The following is a 17,681-nucleotide window of genomic DNA, read 5'->3' on the forward strand; positions in this document are numbered from 1 at the left end:
AGATCAGCCTTCAACAGAGTTTTCAAAGATATCACTAATTTGCCATTCTGTTGTGATGATAATAATGAAGCAACTACTTCTACTCAGCATTTTGGGTTTGCAAATTCTATACCATATTTATATGGAAACGTCATTTTCAACCTTAACAGGATCCATCTTTTATATTTTATCAGCTTTTACAAGACATCAAGAGGCTGCCAAAGTTATTTACTAAAACTTTGACTAATGACAGGTTCATTAGAAAGATCATGACTTACCTCGATGTACAAAGAAAACTCGCGGCAACATCAAACAAAATCTACCATTCCATTTTATGACCTCCCCACAAACAAACTCCACGGATCTCCCCGATATAGAGATGCATCGATGACACCAGCTACTACATATACGAGGAACACATGTTAGTTACTGAATATGTTGGTTTTAGTTCTATATCTTTATGTATTGTAGAACTTTGATAAATATAATCATGACTAATCTAAAACTAAATTTTTCATTTCTTACAAGGAAAGAACTTAGTCATCCTTATTCATGTAGAAGCAACCAAAAACAAACAACATGATCATCAACATAGTTTTCTCATATACAAAATTGACAACCAGACTTCGAGAAAGCATCAACATCTGCTACTAATCCGAGTAAGAAAATATTTATTTGACTTGATTGTTCCAGCTTCAAAAATCATTGTCTTAAGTAAAATATTTATTGTTTGTTATTTATATAAATCATTGTCTTAAGTTTATGTTAGTTATTGAAATGTCAACCCAAATTTGCTTGACTTGATTGTTCCAGCTTTATCTTGATCACGGTGGTCCTACTTACATGTGTAAGTATTGTTGTGCTTTGATATGGTTGATAGATGTATTAGAAAAACATTAACCAAAAACAGAACCTGTTTTCGAGCTTTGTTGTGGACAAGGAAGTGTCAAACTGCCACTATTCAAGGAGTCTCCAAAGCTTATCAAGGACCTTCTCTCAGGAAAGCATGTATGATATAACCCGATTTTTACTGATTTTATCCAAGTTTTAGGTATAGGATTTTGAGTTTTTGTGTTATTTCTCGAGTCTTTTTAGTTTCTTTTCAGGTATTTTATGCAATGGGACAACAATGGAGATAAGGAGACATTTTGGAGCAAAAGCTAAGGAAAAGGAAGATAAGGACGATTTTGGTTCTGGAATTAGCGAGGAGTGTCGATCGACACACTCTTGGTGTCGATCGACACCAGTTTCGGCCCAGCAAAAACCCTAGACGCTTTCGAGTTTACAAGAGCTCAAGTTTGCCCTAGAAGATTTCATTATTTGCATTATTAGTCCGTGGACGTTTTTAGGGTCTATATATATTGTTTTTAGACCTAAGTTTCTTTTATCAAGTCTTTTATCAAGCTTTTGCAAAACCATGTTACTGAGAGACATAAGCTATTCATCGATTGTTTTCAGAGTTTCATTCAGATCTTAATACAGTGAAGAGATCCCTTCTTTCCCCTTCTCTATTTACTGTGTTTATGCTTTCACACTTGAATATGTTGTTTGCTTCATTCAATATGTGTGAGTAGTTTGCTTGTTAGGAATAGGGTTTCTCATTAGGGATTCATATGGTTTAGTAGATTGCCCTCTTTGCTAGGTTATCTGTAGAATTCTTCATCTTAAATTATGCTTAATGCTAGATCTAGAGTAATTAACTAGATCTTGAATCCAGACAATAGATATGCCCACCATAGGTATCTGTAGTTGGATATATTATTTGATGAGTCTGGTTTATAGGTGTGTAATAGAAATCGGCCTATCTACTAAGATGAACAATTGAACTCGTTAAGAATGCATATTTAGGTTGATAGTTTCTCGGCTTCTCCGGTTATTATTAGCTATAGATATAGGGAGTTTCGCGGCACGCCCACTTGTTATTCCATAATTCGAGTTTGAGTTTAAGAATGGTTCGATAACAACCTAGCTTTCATTAGATCTACTAACCAATAGTTTCCTGAGAATAACCTGTTCCTAGCTCTTTATTAAATCGTTCACAACACAATCAATCTGCTGTCTTTTTACTTTGTTCTCTTTTATTTTTAATATTACCCTGCTAGCTTAATCTCGATATTTAACTCATTGTTTGAACAAAAGAACTCCGTGAATTTGATCCTAAAATACTGCATTTGATCTCTTATTTGAGAGAGTAGTTCTAGGTAATTTGAACCATATCAATGTACTCTCTAGAGAAAATGTAAGAATTTTTAATATGGTTTTTGTAATGACCTCTCTTGGTGGCAAGGTAGATAAGTATATGCCTAAAGGTAGAGGGCAAGCGATGTTTCATTTGCAAGGTGGAAATTACCATTTGATTGTTAGTTAAAAACCTAATGACGGAGATTACACAAAGTTTAAAACCTACTGAGGGCAATTTGAGCTATATCACAGGGTGCAGTCTTATTTCAGAGATACAATCGGTCATGCAACAGAGAACTAACAACCTGGGCATTGAACTTACTTCACTAAATTTACGTGCTCAAAGGTTTGAAATCATCATTATCCCCTATGCAAATGAGCAATCCTAAATGTAAACACTCTATATACAATCCTAAAACGAAATGCATCTACATGACACTCTCTTTTTTGTGAAATCATTTTCTGAAAAAAATTCAAATTTTTATAGTTTTTTCTATGCCTTATATGATGCAAAATTTGAAATAAGAAAAGAGAACACAATGTCAAACATGTCTTGAACCCTCCTCCAAACTTAAATTACACAGTCTCTTGTGTAATAAAAATCTGAAAGAGAATTCAAGACCAAAACACATAACAAACAAAGAGAATAAAAAGCTATGGTATAGACAATGGTGGTGGTGGTGTTACCTCAGTAATTAGGTGAAGTAGACGGAGACGAAATCGTCCATACTCTCTTGAGTATAAGCAAGGACTGATGGTGAGGCGGGAGGGTTTTGCTTGTCCTGTCCGATCGAGTAGTTGGTCGAGCGTGTGGATGCTCTTCTCTCCCTACTCCTTGGCTCTCTCAACTCGGAGATACTTCCCGAGGCTCAAATAATGAAGCTCGAGGTTGATTGATCCTTTCGGCCCTCCTTGCAGCCGAGCTCGTGGAACCGCTTCTTCTTACTTCGGGAGTGGGAGACGGGGGCCTTGGCTTGTTCAGGAAGTCTTTTATTTTAGCAGCCATACCCTTCAGCGACTTCTTCATGGTTTTCATCTTCTTTTTGAAACCCTTCATTGTTTTGCTGTGAAGATTCCCAAGCTCTTCAAGCACACCGAGCTTCTTGTGAACTTCCTCTATCTCATCTCTACCTTGATCAGCACCTTCTTCAGAGTGAGCTTGCTCAAACTCGTTGGTCTCTTTCTCAGGTTGTTCGCTATGTTGCTCGAATTTGACTTGTTGCTCAAACTCAGTAGGATAATACTCTTGGTGCTCATAGTCAGCTTGAGTATACTCTTGTTCCTCTTCTCTAGCTCCTCCAATGTCAATGTTCAGGGCTGAGGGAGATGGCATGAAGTTACTGTTGCGCCTTGTCCTAACTGATGTTCGGTTCTCGCAAGGTAAGGGTAACAAAGAAGGTCCAAACTCCGGATGGTTGAACTTGAAGATGTAGTGATCCGACGGAGTCTTCTTGTCAAGATAATCCTTTCCCCTGAGATAATCGAGGTCGAGGTACTTAGGGTGCACATCAGGGGTTCCCAAGTGTATCCCCGCCAGCTACTAGGATTGGTGTTCAGAGACCACCAACACAAAAACTTCCCCGAATCCCCGATCGATGGATGGTTGTAGCATACTCTCTATAGCTCATTAGGTGGTCTAAAAGAACAACAGTCAGCTAAGTGTCTGCTCTGTCACCCGCCATCTTCGTTCCATCCTTGGTCTCTCTCAGAATGAAGACTAAAGCTTGATCGATAATGCATAGCTCTCCTTCACCAACAAATCCGGTAGTCTAATTTGGAAAGAGAGTGTTGGCGATGCATTGGTGGAGGTACCTTATCACGAGACTTTGAATCGAATGACTCTTTCTCTTGGTGGGCAAGTAGGGCTTTGGACGGCGATTTTTGCACAAAGAGAGAGTAGCTCGTCTTGGTCATAGTCTTGGCGGATTCCCAAAAATAGTATCAAGGTGGCTGATATCTAGGGCATACTTGACACCTTTAACCTTGAAAGTGATGTAACCGAGACCTCCTCTTTCTTCCTTCTCCGAATCATCAACATGAAAGTGAACCTTGAGGATTGCAAGGAGTTGGCAGCTCTCCTCTTTAAATCCCCCAAATTGGCAGCACATAAACGTTGCAAGATTGGCCAATTCCATTAGGTATTCCACATCCCTACCAAGCTCTTGCATCGTTTCCTTATGAGGGTATCTAGTTCCCTCAAACTTCAATTCCTTCAAGAATTGATAGTACTCGCTTGGGGTTGGTTCTCTCTTCCTTCTTGGACGGTTTCTTCTCCCCACAGGGGCTGGTGCATCATCCCTGATGATCTCAACCTCTTCTTCAGAAACCGCTTCTTCAGCCTCAAGAATCCTCTTGCCCGTAGCTACTTCTTCTCTTTGCATGGTTTAGCGACTAGAGCTCCCCCCTTGAATCGAGCTTGACCTTTGAGCATGGAGAGCTTGGCGAATTTGGCGTTTAGTCATGCCACTCATGTCAATCGCCGCAACTTCTTTGTTATAAATAGAGGATCTTCTAGCCCGAGATGAACTCTTTCTTCTTGAATCCATGGATTTTGGTGGTGAGCTTCTACAGGAAAATCAAGAACAACTCTCCAAGAGGTATCAAAGTGGAAAGGATTTTGTTATTTGGTGATGGAGTTTTGAGCTTAAAAACCGGTTGAATATTTGAGGATGGATTTGGGAATGATCGAGTAACTTTGGTGAGGTATGGTGAAGATGAGAACGAATTCTTTAGGAGTGAAAGGGAGAGTTTGTAACGAAGTTTGGTGCGAGATAGAAAGGAATGTCGAAATGAGAGGATGAAAGAGAGAGACTGTTTTAAGGATGGTTTTGCGATTTCAATGAGTGGAGGAGGATGGTTTTTTGTTTCTTTTTGAAGGGATAGAAAAGCGAGTTGTAAATAATGCGGGGCATGGGTAAATGGTTTGTCCATCGAGTAGTGAAATAAAGGGGGAACAAGTGGGGTCACGCGACTTATGCCTTGGTCTCCAAATAATTTAAGCTCGAGTAAATGGTCGAGCATCCTTTTGAAATGCACAATACTCGATCAAACGATGGAGAATGCTTTGCTTTTGATCACTCGATCAAACGGTGGGGATGATTTCTCTCATTTGGTCATTCAATCCAATGGCTGAGAACACTCCTCTTCATTTTACTCGATCATTGGTTGAGATTGTTCGTGACTTGGTTTGAATTTACTCGACCATTGACTTCCTCAGAGTCAATGAAATAAACCTGACACACTTAAACGAAAACATCAAAAATAACAAGGAAATAGAAAGTTATATACATAGGTAAACATGTGACTTCCTCCCAAGTGAGCTTGTTTTAAGTCACTAAGCTTGACTCTTACAAAGCTTAGTCAAAAAAAGGTTGAAAGGAGGAACTGAGAAGTCCTCATCTTTAGTGGTTGAATCTTCAATGCTTGAACCATACACTCCATCCTCTCTTGACATATGTAATGATGAGTACTCATTTGATTTTTCTTCAAAATAAACTTCTTTATGATCAGTAGAGTAGTCTTCTTCTTCTGAACCAGGTTCTTTTGACCAATGCTCAATTTCAAAACCGGGGTAACTTTTAACCATTTCTTGAAGTTCCAAGATTGCATGGTTCAGTTCTTTCATCTTGTAGGTTAACTTCCCAATGGTATCCTCTTAAGCTTGGTACTCTATCCTGAGTTCCAGAAGTTCTCTAGTAATAGAGTCAAGTGTCAAGTGTTCTTCCTTAGCAGAGGGTTTACGGGGCAGTTTAGGCACTCCTGGAGAATAAGTCGGAATATGGATTCCCTCCTCTCTCAACAACTCATCCTCTAAGTTTCTTTCCTCAACATAAACTCTTTTCTGATCATCTCGTGCAAACTCTTATGTTGTGAACTCATTTTCCTCTTTGATAGCTAGTGTAGTGGCCATCTTATCTGGGTCAATGTTCATTGAATACTTATTAACTCTTTTTTCAAAAGCCCATAGTTGATCTTTTAGCTTCATTACTCTTGAAGACAACCCCTCTATGATTTTACTTTTCCATTTAAATATTTTTCTCATCTCCTGCCAGTCATCCTCCGAAGGGTCTTTAGTCTGAGCTAACCTTTCTATTGCTCTCTTCTTGTGGTCAAAATTTGTCTATAGCTTGCTCAGTTGAGAAGTATAGTTAAATCTTGATGGGATTCCAGCTTATGTTTCTTCATCAACATCCATATCCTGGATCCCAAAATTCTGACATCCTGTTGTTGATATCCCTGAAGCTTTGCTGATGTCAAATTTCATCTTGATGTCTTTTTGTGGTTCAGATTTATCTTTCCATTCTTGACATCTATGACTTCTCCTGTTGAGGCTAAGAAAGGTCTTCCTAGTATCAGGGGATCCTTTCCCTCTTCATCCTTATCCAACACTACAAAGTCTATAGGTGTCTCAACATTTCCTATTCTGACAGGAAGATCTTCTATTAAACCATGGGGGTGTGCAACAGAACCATCAGCTAAGAGTGAAGCTAGGTTTCAGAACTTGTATTCCATGATCCCTAGCCTTTTAGTTGTAAAGAGAGGCATAAGGCTAACAAATGCTCCTAAATTACAAAGGCACCTATCGAATGTCAATGGTCCTAGGGAGGATGGCAGAGTGAATGAACTAGGATCATATAGCTTTTCTTGGATGACTTTCTTCTTGTAAGTTTCTTGAGTGATAAAACTACTAATCATCTCATGATTCTGATCCTACTTGGGTTTTTCTACTTTGAAATTCTTCTCAGAATGGTGAGTACCAATCAAAGGTGTGTGCTCTATAGTCCAGCTGAATTGCTGGATGGCAGGTGCAGCAATTTGAGTTGAATACCCCCCTTCTTGAATCATATTGTCCTCAGTATTGGGAGTCTAATGACTTGGTGTAGACTCATCTTCTTGTTGGATGGTGATAGCATTAGCAGTAGCATAGTCCTTAGGATTCTGAACTACTTTTCTTGGAAGTTGTTCTGGATGCTTCGGAGAAGAGGTGGATACAAACTGACTCTCCACATACTTGAATTTGGAATTCAAAGCTTCAAACTTGACATTAGATCGTTGTAAGAACAATATATCTTGTTGTGTAGTTCAGCTATCGTCTTGTGAAAAGCCATAGCTCCAGTAGCTTGTCCTTGAATGATCTGTTGAATAAGTAGCTTGATTTCAGGATCTTATGCTGTCGGTGCTTGTTGTGGTTGTTGAGTGAACCCTGGTGGTGGATTCTGCTGTTGGTATCCTCCATTGTACTGCTGTTTATGGACATAACCTTGGTTATACTGAACAAATGGCTTAGACTGATTCTATTGTGGTGGATACACTTGATCTTGGGAGTTAGCTACATTAGTGCTTCTGTAGGAGAGGTTTGGATTGGGCTTGTAATTGATGTAGCCCTTGTTGAACCTTCCTTGGTTCTGAATGTAGCAGAGCTCTTCAGGTTGATCATTCCCCCTTCTTACATTTGGAAATACTCTTCATTAGTGATGTACTGTATCTGCTTCTTCTAAGCTAACAACAGTTTGTCTAGCTTTTCATTCAGGACCTTGATATCCTTCCTCTGTCTATCTTCAGATTCTCCAGTTCCTCTCACTGAGCGATCATAGTCTTCATTGTAGCACCCATCAGATTGTGTTAGATTTTCGACTAACTCCCATCCTTCTACTACATCCTTGTTCAAGAAGTTTACATTTGAGGGTGTGTCGAGTAGCATTCTAATCTTTGGTAAAGCTCCTCTGTAAAGTGTACTCAATAATGAAGCTTTCTTAAAACTGTGATGGGGGCACTGCGTTGTGTAGCTTTTAAACCTCTCCCAAGCTTCACAGAAAGTTTCATTGTTTTTCTGGGTGAAGCCCGAGATCTCGTTCCTCAATCTAGCTGTGCAAGCATTAAAGAAGAACTTGACAAGAAAAGCTTTCTTACAATCATCCCATGAGTTGATGGACTCTAGAGGCAGAGTCTTTTCCCAATGGTGTGCCTTGTCTCCCAAAGAGAAGGGAAATAGTCTGAGCTTTAACCCATCTTAAGTGACACCAGTGACCTTGGTGAGACTACATAGTCTATCTAAGCTATCAAGATTGTCTAGGGGATCTTCCATAGGCAAGCCATGAAATTTATTTCCTTGGATCATGGAGATGAGACCACTCTTGATTTCAAAGTTGTTGTTCTGAACTGGTGGTGGCACTATCCCTTGTCTTTAGTGTTGATTTCTTGGGGCATCACCAGCACCAATGTTTCTTGGTTGTTCAATATTAGGTTGGTTTTGTATATCAACTAGTCTGTTCAGTTGATCCATAGCAACTGGTCTTTGTTGATCATAGTCTGCTTTTGCTTTGGTTTCTTGTAACTCACGAGTTATTCTGTCAATTCTGTCTTTGAAAGGTAGTAGGTGTGCAGAACCTTTGGACCGAGTTTGCATGCACAAAGAGTAGTACTTATACCACAAAAACAAGCAGACAAAAAGATGAGTTAGTAACTTGAGTAATGTAAAAGAACTTGATCTTAACTTTTTCTGATATCTTGAATGTAACAATGCAACAATGAATTGGCAACTGCGCCAAATTGATAACTAGGTTTTTACGCCTAGCTATATGTTGAAGTGTGGTGTGTTCAGTTCAATTCCCCTTAAACACAAACATGTCCTTGCTGCTATAGGGGTTGTCAATCCAGTCCACTGTTATTGCTAGCAATCAAGATATGTAAAGAAGCAACTAAGTCAAGCCAAATTATAATAATCCTGGGTTTCTAGTAACAATCCTAAATCAAGATTCAAACAACTAAAATGATAATTTAAGTGCCCTACTCGATCATTGGGTCTAGTATAACCATCATATGACAAATTTAAGAACAAAAATACAATAACAAGTAGCTTAACAAGTGAATGAAATAACAGGTAAATAAAAGTGCAATCAGGGGGTGAATACAAATAAATCTAAGAAGAATATAAGTTCTAAGGATGGATTCATTGATAAGGGCAACTCTAGGGTTCATCAGGTGGCTAACATGCGAAAGACAAATACCCTAGACGATAGATTCATAACCAGATCAATCCACTCTCGTGACAGAGATCCTCATAACCTTACTACTTCCTAATCTCAACTCTCGTTGATGAAACATAGCAAGGTAGGCTTAAGCAACAATATACAAAAGTCAATAAAAAGTCTAAACATCCAACCTCTTGGGCTAGAATCTACAAATCTCTTGGAATTCGTAAATTAGGCATCCATTTGAACGTCTTTTGGACGTTGGATATCTAGGGTCGAATTCTAACATTAGCTAGTGAAAAACGCATAGGGGCCAACGAATCCAGAAGGGATCCAACCTAATCTTAACCACCTGACTAACCTGGAGATTACCCTAATCTAATCCATCCTCAAGAACCCTAATCACTACTCAAGCAACATAACTAAGAACACAAACCCAGAAATTACTGAAATCATACCAAAATGTAGATCTAAACAAGATAAACAACTTTATCCAAAAACGATTTGAACGATCAACAAGTCTTGTGGAATGGGTTGCCCTTGATCGAGTAACTGGTCGAGTAGAGGATCGAGTAGGGGGTCGAGTAGTTTCTGCTGCCTCCTCTGTACCTGCCTGGATCGAGTAACTGGTTGAGTGATATGCTATGCTGCTTCCCTCCTGGTTTGATAGAGTAGAGGGTTGAGATTCCTTGTAAGCTCCTTCTACACCTGAAAACACACCAAAACATGCAATATGTATGCAAGATGATCCTAAATACATAAGTGTGCAAAATAAGTTAAATGTGATGCAAAATGATATAAAACAATGAGTGATCACTAAGCTAAATAATGATAAATACATGCCTAGAATGAGTAAAATACAGTGTTAATTACTCTAGAACTAGCATTAAGAATAATTAAAGATGAAGCATTCTACAGATAACCTATCCAGGGGAAGGGGGGGGATCTACTAAACCATATGAATCCCTAATGAGGAACCCTAAACCTAACAAGTGGATTACTCAGAGATGATCAAAGAAACACAAGTCATAATCAGAATAGGAAATCAATAGTCAATAGGTCTCTAAAGGGAGTCTCCACAGGCTTTTGCTCCCAAAAATAAAAGAGATAAGGGGAATAGCTTCTCCAAACTTAGGTCTAAACAATGACCTTTAAAACTATATATATGACCTAAAAACGTGATGAGCCTTCTTTAGAAATAAGGGAAAGTTCTGGGCCGAATATAGAAATCTTCAAAACTTCAATAAGTTGCGCCTTCAAATAAATTGCGCCTTCAAATTGCCGTCAGGTATTGGTGTCGCTCGACACCTACGCGCTTGTTAGTCTCTGGATTTCTTTGGCAACATAAATTCTCTGTTTTCCTCCAGAATGCTCCATTATCTCCAAATGAATCCTAAACATGTAAAGACCTGAAAAGGACTAGAAAAGACTCTACAAATAACAAATAGACTCTAAAACCTATACCTAAAACATAACTAAAACCGGTAAAAATAGGGTTATATCAATAATGTTCATATCAATGTGGAATGGTGTAACCAAAATGGCTCCATAAAATATCTATTTAAGTATATCAACAAAGGACCAGACAAAGTTTTCTTTATTGTTGAGCCTGTTAAGCAGACTACAGGTGGGGAGTCCAAAACTCCTGGGCAAGAACAAGGTTCAACTGAGAAGAAGAACGAGATAAAAGATTGGTTCGATTGCAAGTTAGCTAATTACTTTGTAATTTAGTTAATAAATTCTTTTGGTATAACATTGAATCACTAATTCATGTCAACCAGCATAAATTATTTGCAGATACGTTTCAGCATCCGAAACTATTTGGAGGATATTTAAATATCCAATTCAACATAGATCAACTCCTGTTTAGAAATTATCTTCTCATTTAGAAGCAAAACAACCAGCTTATTTTGATCTACATGCTAATATTGAAGATGTTCTAGAACGATTAGCTAATGAAGACTCTCAGTTTATGGCTTGTCTCACTTTGAATAGAAAAAATGCGGTTGGAAGGAATGGTAAGCGTGCCAGATATTGTTTATATGCTCAAATTCCTGCCTATTTCACATGGGATAAAGAAATTAAGGCGTTTAAAAAGAGATCCAACCGTTTTTCTTTGGGTCGTATTCACTATATTCCAAGGAAAATGGAAGATGAATACTTTTTTAGAGTTCTGCTAAACATTGCATGCTACAAGAAAACAGACATTTTACGATAGATATTTGCAAAAGAAAAGTTTCCTCGCAAATTTGCGACAATATGGCAAGTATATTGCTAGGCGCTCCGCCACTATCGTAAAATTGTCGCAAATTTGCAATGGACACGGTCGTCGCCAATTTGCGATGAACCTTCGTGAAATGGCAATGAATTATGTTCTTTGCAGCTCCGTAGCAAATTTGCAACGAACTTACGACGAATGTTTTCATAGCATGATTTACGACGGAATTGCAAGGAATAGTTAGGTACACACGTTTAAAATAAAAATTGGTAGGTAGGTGGCAAGTGGATTGGTAGGTGCAAGTTCCTCGCAAATTGCTTGGAATTCCTTCGCAATGTTTTTTGTTTTTTCTCTATAAATATCAAATGTTAGTTGATAGAAAATCACAACTCAAAAAAACAAAAAAAAAAACACAAACAAACACAAAAAAAAAAATAAGATATGGAAAAAAAAATGTTTTGAAGTGGTGGAGAACATGATATATATTCATTGCGACAATGGATGTATAATCATAGAGACCCAGTTACCGGTGATGTCACGAAGGAGTTTACCGATGGATTGCGAGGTTTCATGTACCAAGCAACAAATGTAAGTGTTTCAACGATAAATATTTGGAATTTAATAAGTGAAGAAGCATCTATATAATAGAGGATTTATGCCAAACTCTTTTTTATGGTTGCGTCATGGGGAAGGTTGTAGAGATAGTGCGGACCGTAGTAATATGAATTATGGTGTTGTTGAACCTATTGATTATTATAAAAATTATGGTCATCATCAAGAATTTGATCAAGGGTATAACCATGAAAATAGATTTCATGATATGGTTACAGATGCATTTCACGAAAGTACTGCTGCATTTAGTGAAAATATTATTGTAGAAACCAACGTAGATGCACAACGCTTTTATGATATGTTAGATGCTGCTAATCAACCCATCTACGAGAGATGTAGAGAAGGGCAATCTAAGTTATCTTTGGCATCTAGGATGATGACAATTACAGCTGATAATAACTTAAGTGAAAATTGCAAGGATTCTTGGGCTGAACTTATTAAAGAATATTTACAAGCAGATAATATATCGGCTGAGAGTTACTATGAAATACAGAAGTTGGTTTCAAGTCTTGGGTTACCATCAGAAATGATTGATGTATGCATTGACTGTTGCATGATTTTCTGGAAAGATGATGAAAATCTGCAAGAATGTCAGTTTTGTGAGAAGCCGAGATATCAGCCTACTGGAGGAAGGACGCGAGTACCATATAAACGTATGTGGTACTTGTCAATAACAGATAGATTGAAACGCTTATACCAATCAGAAAGAACTGCAGCGAAAATGAGATGGCATGCTGAACATTCAACAGTAAATGGTGAAGTTACTCACCCATCTGATGCATAGGCGTGGAAACACTTTCAAACGATATATTCAAACTTTGCTAGTGAGTGTAGAAATGTGTATGTCTGGGAGGCAATATTTTTTATGGCCGGTTATCGTGACACCATACAATCTTCCTCCAGATATGTGTATGCAAAGCGAATTTCTGTTCTTAAGTATTCTAGTGCCAGGCCCTAAGCATCCGAAGCGAGCACTCGATGTCTTCTTGCAACCGTTGATTCATGAGCTGAAGAATTTGTGGTACGAAGATGTCCTGATGTTTGATTACTCGAGTAAGCAGAATTTCAATATGCTAGCAATGCTAATGTCGACGATTAGTGACTTTCCTGCATATGGAATGTTATTTGGGTGGACAACACATGGAAGATTATCGTGTCCATGTTGTATGGATCGGACTGAAGCGTTTAAGCTAAAGCATGGGCGGAAATCATGTTGGTTTGATTGTCATCGTCAGTATCTTTCCATGCATCATCCGTATCGGAAAAACAAAAAATTAATTAGGAAGAATAAAATTGTGCGTCTTCCCCCACCAGTTTATCTTTCTAGAAATGATTTGTTTGAAAATATCGATTATTATGGTGCTTAGGAAACATGTAAACGTGGGTGTAACTGGCACACTCCGGCGAATATGCCTGACAGATATAGAAGTGCCCACAATTGGCACAAACAGAGTATCTTCTGGCAACTCCCATATTGAAAAAATCTCCTCTTGCGCCATCACCTTGATGTGATGCACATCGAGAAAAATTTCTTCGATAATTTCATGATTACGCTTCTGAATGTGCAGGGAAAAACTAAAGATAGCATGATAACAAGGTTCGATTTGGTAGAGATATGCAACAGATCGGACTTGCATATAACACGAGATGGAAAATTACCGGTTCCGAAGTTTCGATTGACTCCAGAGGGAAAAAAGCGTTGTTCAAATGGGTTACATCTGAAGTGAAGTTTTCAGATAGATATGTGTCAAGAAAATTAAGATGTGTAGAGCAACGCCAAAAGTTCTCGGGTATGAAGAGCCATGATATGTCTATAATTTGCATGTTTTACACATTCTTTTATCACCATTTTGAGTCTAGTTTCATCCATCTTTCATAACATTCATCATTATTTTTGTACATTTTGCATCTTTAGTCGAGTCTAGGACTAGATCACCAGTAACAGAGAGGGAAGCAGTCAGCTCAGCAGTCCATCAAGACACTTTTACTCGATCGCAGAGGAGAGGAAGCAGTCCATTCCTGACAATTCTACTCGATCGCAGAGGCGACCAGGCAATCCACTTTGCTAGTCCACCAGTATACTCGATCGCGGAGGAGAAGAACCAGTCCATCCTGATAGCTCACACACATCCTCGATCACAAAGGCCAAGAAGCAGCCCAGACCATTCTGTCTACCAACCTACTCGACCACCACCTCGACCCTTTGATCAATCCGCATTCAACCAGACAACCTGAGGAAGAAAAAAGAAGAGAAGAGAAGGCCCAATCGAAGCCCACTTTGAAGCCCATTAGGAAGCCTGCTTTGAGCCGACACTCTTGATCATATCGTCCATGGGCCGTTTAGTGGGCTCGAAGCCCGCTTTCTTATCCTTATCGTTTTTTAGTATAAATAAGCCTCTAAGGGTTTTGCCCTAGACACCCGGAGACTTACAAACCCTTTTACAGAGATTTTCTGCAACTTATTCAGAGTCGCTTTTGATTCCTTCAACTTTGTATTTTGATTTTTCTTCTAAGTTATTCAGATTTTGCTTTCATTTGCTTGTTCATCTTTGTTTCATTCCCTTTAATCTTTTAGGTATGCAATCTTCAGTCGTTTCTATATTATTGTCTTTAAGCATGTTGTCTGAGGAGTGATTAGGATTTCTGAGGATGGGATAGAGTAGTTGTGGAACCCTTGGTCGAATCTGTTGGTTAAGTGTAGATTTATTGAATCCCTTATGGATTAGTTGTGTTTACAGCTTATTCCTTTCTGATCAACTGGAATCCGATCCCAGACATTCCAGCGCTCAAAAGGCGTTTAATGGAACGTTGGATCTACTAATTCCATTGATAATCGTCTTTATCCCAAGGGATTGACCGTTTAGAACAGTTATTGGCTTTAACAGTCAGTTCTTATTGCCTGCTTAGTTAGAGATCGCTAATGGGAATTAGGTCAGTGTCTAGCTATGCTTGAGGATTTCTATCACGCGAATGGATTAATCTGTTGTTGAACCTGTTATTGAACCTGTTGTCTAGGGATAGCTTAATTGAGATTTGTTAATCTACTGAATTGATTAGGGAGACCACACTATTCGATTACCCCATCCTTAGGAGTTTCTCATCTAATTGATTTCTCTGTTTACTTACCTTCTTCATTCACTTGCTATTGAATTTTAGTATTTTCCTGTTTTCAACCATTCTACTCGATCACACCCTGCTATTAACAATGAGACTGTGTGATAGAGTAAACTGGTCCATTTATGCACTTTCACTCGAATAGGTGTGAGGAAACCAATCTGATACTGAACTCGGAGAAATTCCACTTCATGGTCAGAGAAGGAATTGTCTTGGGGCACAAAATCTCAAAGAAGGGGGTACAAGTTAATAAGGCTAAGGTCGATGTTATGATGCAATTACAGCCACCAAAGACTGGGAAGGACATCAGGAGTTTTCTTGGGCATGCAGGCTTTTACAGAAGATTCATCAAAGACTTCTCCAAGCTCGCTAGACCACTCACTAGACTGTTGTGCAAAGAAGCAGAATTCATATTTGAAGAAGAATGTCTAACAGCTTTTAAGTCAACCAAGGAAGCTTTGGTCTCTGCTCCGATAGTCCAAGCTCCTAACAGGGACTATCCATTTGAAATCATGTGTGATGATTCAGACTACGCTGTAGGAGCAGTTCTAGGGCAGAAGATTGACAGGAAGCTACATGTTATCTATTATGCCAGCGGAACTATGGATGATACACAAGTAAGGTATGCAACCACTGAGAAAGAATTACTCGCTGTGGTATTCGCATTCGAGAAATTTAGAAGCTACTTGGTGGGTTCTAAGGTGACAGTCTACACTGATCATGCTGCTCTGAGGCATATATATGCGAAGAAGGATACCAAACCCAGGCTGTTGAGATGGATCTTATTGCTCCAAGAGTTTGACATGGAGATAGTTGATAAGAAGGGAATTGAAAATGGTGTAGCTGACCATCTGTCTAGGATGAGAATTGAAGACGAGGTACCTATTGACGACTCCATGCCAGAAGAACAGCTAATGGCGATTCAACAACTTAACGAGAGTGCTCAAATTAATAAATCACTCGATCAAGTATGTGCAGTAGAAGACAAGCTTATGTGGTATGCTGATCACGTCAAATACTTGTTTGGTGGTGAAGAGCCTCCGAATCTGTCAAGCTATGAGAAGAAGAAGTTCTTCAAGGACATTAACCATTTCTAATGGGACGAATCTTATCTCTACACACTCTGTAAAGATAAGATCTACAGGCGATGCGTCTCATAAGAAGAAACCGAAGGCATCCTACTGTATTGCCACGGGTCTGCCTATGGTGGCCACTTTGCAACTTTCAAGACAGTGTCAAAAATCCTGCAAGCAGGTTTATGGTGGCCGATAATGTTTAAGGATGCTCAGGAATTTGTCTCAAAATGTGAATCATGTCAGAGAAGAGGGAACATCAGCAGAAGGAATGAGATGCCTCAAAATTCGATCTTGGAAGTTGAAATTTTTGATGTGTGGGGAATTGATTTCATGGGTCCATTTCCATCTTCTTATGGAAACAAGTACATACTGGTAGCAGTGGACTATGTGTCAAAGTGGGTGGAAGCGATAGCCAGTCTGATAAGCATGTTTTTTAGGCCTGCTTATGTTGAATGTGTGATTCAGTTCAATTCCCCTAAAACACAAACATGTCGATGCTATATAGGGGGTGTCAATCCAGTCCACTGTATTGCTAGCAATTAAGATGTGTACAGAAGCAACTAAGTCAAGCCAGATTATGATGATGGTGGGTTTCTAGTAACAATCCTAGGTCAGGATTCAAACAAGTAAAAATGAGAACTTTAAGAGCCGTACTCGATCATTGGGTCGAGTAGAACCAACAGGTGACAAAATTAAGAACTAAAATACAATCAATAGGGGATACAAATAGGAGATACAAATAACAGGTAAATAAAAGTGCAATCAACAGGGGATACAAATAAATCTAATAGAAGTCCTAAAGATGGATTCATTGATAAGGGCAACTCTAGGGTTCATCAAATGGCTAATAGGCGAAAGGGAGGTACCCTTGACGATAGATTCAAAAACCGGGTCAATCCACTCTCATGAAAGAGACCCCCATAACTCTACCACTTCCTAATCTCTACTCTCATTTATGAAACATAGCAGAGCAGGGTTTAAGAAACGATCTACCAAAACCAATAAGCAGACAAGCAAATCTCTTGGTCGAGTCTACAAATCTCTGGAATTCGTAGATCAGACATCCATTTGAACGTCTTTTGGACGCTGGACGTCTATGATCGAATCTCCACATTAGCCAGCGAAAACCGCATAGGGGCCAAGCGAATCCAGCAAAGTACTAACCTAAACACTAACCACCTAACTAACCTAGAGATTACCCTAATCTAATCCATCCTCAAGAACCCTAATCACTACTCAAGCAACATTCTAAAGAACACAAACCCAAAAATTACTAAAATCATACCAAAATGTAGATCTAAACAAGCTAAACAACTTTACCGAAGTCTTCCTTATTTGAAAGTAGTCCCTACACGTTTTTAGTCACGAATATACCTAATTGTTTGGTCAGTATTAGACCTAAGTTTTGTTTTTAGAGATTGTTACACATTTTGAGAGAAGAATCCAATCCTTTTAGAGAGGATTTTGAACTCCTTTACTTTTATTATTAATTCATCAATGCAAACTGTTGAGATTATGATTTGTGTTTCT

General features: G+C 38.8%; 1 non-coding gene and 4 pseudogenes across 5 annotated transcripts; 3 read left to right on the forward strand and 2 right to left on the reverse strand.

Annotated features, from left to right (window-relative positions):
• The first annotated feature begins 1,125 nt into the window (after positions 1–1,125).
• MIR855 lies at positions 1,126–1,397 on the forward strand. Its single transcript, NR_140092.1, has one exon. It is a non-coding gene; the product is annotated as a microRNA ath-MIR855 precursor (primary transcript).
• A 1,611-nt stretch (positions 1,398–3,008) lies between these two features.
• Positions 3,009–4,541, reverse strand: AT2G11650 (annotated as a pseudogene; the record flags this gene model as incomplete). Its single annotated transcript has 1 exon — positions 3,009–4,541.
• Positions 4,542–5,518: 977 nt separating this feature from the next.
• On the reverse strand, positions 5,519–8,547 carry AT2G11660 (annotated as a pseudogene; the record flags this gene model as incomplete). Its single annotated transcript has 1 exon — positions 5,519–8,547.
• Positions 8,548–11,712: 3,165 nt separating this feature from the next.
• Positions 11,713–13,781, forward strand: AT2G11670 (annotated as a pseudogene; the record flags this gene model as incomplete). The annotated part of the gene is made up of 1 exon: positions 11,713–13,781.
• A 1,287-nt stretch (positions 13,782–15,068) lies between these two features.
• On the forward strand, positions 15,069–17,546 carry AT2G11680 (annotated as a pseudogene; the record flags this gene model as incomplete). The annotated part of the gene is made up of 1 exon: positions 15,069–17,546.
• Between the last annotated feature and the right edge of the window lie 135 nt (positions 17,547–17,681).

Source organism: Arabidopsis thaliana, chromosome 2 (genome assembly GCF_000001735.4).
Source record: "Arabidopsis thaliana chromosome 2, partial sequence".
Lineage (NCBI taxonomy): Eukaryota > Viridiplantae > Streptophyta > Magnoliopsida > Brassicales > Brassicaceae > Arabidopsis > Arabidopsis thaliana.